This window comes from Malurus melanocephalus, unplaced genomic scaffold, assembly GCF_030028575.1.
Source record: "Malurus melanocephalus ecotype Western Australia unplaced genomic scaffold, MMel_1.1 scaffold_13, whole genome shotgun sequence".
In the NCBI taxonomy this organism is placed as follows: Eukaryota; Metazoa; Chordata; class Aves; order Passeriformes; family Maluridae; genus Malurus; species Malurus melanocephalus.
In genome coordinates, this window is record NW_026623245.1 from 3,017,511 (window position 1) to 3,020,978 (window position 3,468).

Genomic DNA, 3,468 nt, shown 5'->3' on the forward strand with positions numbered 1-3,468 from the left:
AATCCAATATACACTTCCCCCACAAAACCCAAGCTTTTCTACTAAACATGAATGCATTTTGCCTTCAGTGTTCAAACAGAAATGATTCCCACCAAACCTTATCCATGCCCAACATCCATATTTTGGCTGGAGTGGCACTGTCTTCCCCTTCAAGGTCTCCCCAGAAAATACTACAAGGAGTTAACTGATGGAAGTTTGGGGGCAGAATAACGTTGCTGTGTTTGGCAGCTTCTCCACTTCTAAATTGACTAGTTGGGCACTAAAAAACAAAAACAAACCAGATACGAAGTTTCATCCTAAATATTAAAAATTAAAATGAAAGAGTCTTTTTAGCTATGGCATTGGTAGCTCTTTGTAATTAACCTATCTTCTTCCCCAGAGAAACTTGGGTTTAATTTAATTTTTAAGGGGATGAGGAGCATTATTTATTGGTGTCTTTCAGGAAGGCTGTGGGCAAACACATCAGCAGCAGCAGCAGAAGTCAAAAATGGTTTTCTCAGTTTGGCTTTTTTCTTCATGCTGCTTTTAGGATTTGAACAGTGGAAATTGGGATAATCAATGGGAAGTAATTTAAAAACAAAGATGAGGGGTGTAAAATGGGAAGATCTGGGCATAAAAAAAGAAAAAGCGGAAGGTGCCAACTTTGAAGGATGAAAGCAATGCCAACATTTAGATAATCAGCTGAAGTACATCCCCCATGATAGGCAAAGATGTTGAACCGGATTGAGCCACATCCTCAGATGTCAGGAAATACATGAGAGTGTATAAGTTGCACACATTATCATATATATGCCCGTCTKCTGAGGACTGGACAGCTTGGGCCAAATCCTACGACCCTAGACATGGATTACAAGGGCTCAGCAGCTCCAAAAATTAAGTCTGGTTTGGGGATTAAACCACAGAAGGTGTAAAAGGTAGAATGTAAAGGTGTGGTGTTTCTGCTGCTCTTACCATGGGCTTTGCTTGCCAAGACTGTGATCCACACTCCTGGCAGAARCACAGCAAATTCCATTTGGGAATGGGAATCTTCTTCTGTGCTTTCGGACAGGACTGAGAAGGGCACTACCACCAGCGCCAAAACACATGGAATGCAGCACCAAGAAACACATGTGAGGATTCTTTCAACACTTCTATTTTGATATTTCCTCACAAATAGGTGCCTATATTTGCACCATGCCAAAGGAGAACCACACAGGGGTTTTTCGCCTCTTGCGGAGTGAGATAAGAGCTGAATCGAGCAGATGTTTTGCAGGAAACCTCAATTTATGACTTAGGCAAAACCTTGCACAAGGCAACCACAATGCCTCAGGTTTGTTAAAAGGGCCAGAGCAGGGATCTCCTCTGGTTTGCAGGTTTTTATAGACAGCTTTCCTCATCAGGCCACGATATTTAGAGAAGACTTGCACCCAGAGAATGAGCCAAATGGAAAAAAAAGGGCTTTTTTTTTTTTTTTTTTGCAGGTGCTATAATTGTGCCTGCAAGTGCTGCCATTGACACTTCTAACTTATAATTAGACTCACAAATCAAGCGCTGGGATGCCAACATGGTTTCCCAGCCTGGAAGAGCAGTTKCACTCACAGCATTGCATGCTCAGACCCACTGGGATGGGACCATGGTGTGAAGGCAAGACATCGGGGCAGGGATTTCTGTGGAGCCAGGAGCTTTGTAGGGTCAGAAACGTGTCTGTGGCACTACAGCACCTGCAAAGCCCAGTRCAGAAGTYGGGGCATCCAAGKCCCTTTYCCTTTGGGGAATCCACAGCCCTGYTACTTCACAAGTCAGGTTATACCAYCCCTCACTCTGATATCTGAGCATCCACAGCTCCCACTCAACTCAGCATCTGCTTGGGCTCTGCAGAGCTGGGCCCGGTGATCAAACAAAAGAAAAAACATGCTCAGTCAGAAGAAGGGGAAGGTTTCAAGCAATTCTTCCTCTGGAAGTGAAAATATCCAGAAATAGACTCTTAAAACTAACAYGACTTACTCAGTGTAAATATTATGTTTCCAAGGTCCAAGTCTGGAACCTTCAACTTTATGCTGTTTCCATTTTTTTAATACATGCATATTTATAAAATATTCTATATTCTCGAGCATGCYGGTCTCACCATGGTGCACAGCCACAGAGCGGTTATCAATGTCATAAATAAAAAAACACCAAACATGGTGAAATCAAAAGGTCACTTGCATAACTGTCAGGGAAAGCAGCAGTGAAATGATTTACAGACACAGGAAATATAATTCGGCAGTGAGGAATTCCTTTGGCAGTTAATGGAATTAATTCAGTGCAGYCCATCGCTGGTTTACAGAGGGAGCCCCGAGTGAAAAACACTTTGGGAAGACTGATTCAACGCCATGAGCAGCTTGGGAGTGCCTTTAATGGCTAACCAAAACCTYGGGCTTCAGGAATGAGGTGGAATTGTGAGCCCAGAGCAGAGGATGCTTCTGATGCTCCCAAGCATCCCTCGGTCCCCACCAGCAGCTCCCAAGAGGCAATGGGTACCATGAATCCCATCACACCACCCATGCATCCACGTGGCATCCCTGCCAAGGCTGTTTCTGGAGTAATCCAATTGTTAAGCCATTAAAWGGCCCACATACAGCAAGGGGAAAAAAAACCTGAGCGCTTTAAATACTAACAGTTTAATAGTTCTTTCATTTAAAGCCGTATTTTCAGGTGCGTTACAATGTGTCATTTTATGCATGTCCTGTAGTCAAATTACAAACCCATGTGCGAGCGCAAGCTTAAGTGGCATTTAAAAATAGCCCTGGCTATTACTGCTAGCACATAATAAATTAATGATGGAGCATTTAGCTCTGCCTACAACCCCACAACCTTGTTCCGGAGCGAGGGGGACACGAGCTGCAAATAACGCCAGCGAGTCTCTGGGGACGGCAGGCCCCCGAAATTGGTAGCCCGCCCCCAAGACCCCTGCTTCAGCCAAAAACTGACCCTTGGAAGGCAGCAAGGGACCTCACCTGCACGCCTCCCCTCCCAGAGCCATCCTCCCGTGCAGCGACACCCATCATCTGATTTTATTTTTATTTTCTTCCCCCCTCGCTTTCAGCTTTGAATGGCAATTAGGAAAAGGTTAACCGAGTGCCTTTCTCCCAGGAATCCTCTTCCTCCTTTCAAAATAACAGCGTTAGCAAAAGAAAATCCCAGATTAGGCTAACAGGTAGGAGCGTGGTGCAGCCCTGGGAGATGCTGTTGGAAGTGGGGAGATTGGGAGAATCATCCCAGCGGGAGACTAATACTCATCATTCGGAGCTGCAGCTGAGGCCCATTTGAGTGACAGGCAGCCGGGAGCTGAAAGAGCCGCTCATATCCCACAACTGCTGGCATGCAGACTTGAAAGAGATTTATTTCAGGATAATTAGCTGGGAGTATTAAAGGTGGCAGGAAAGATCTGCAATTACTGTTTAGCAAACAGAATGGAGGCAAAAAAAAAAAAAAAAAAAAAAAAAAAAA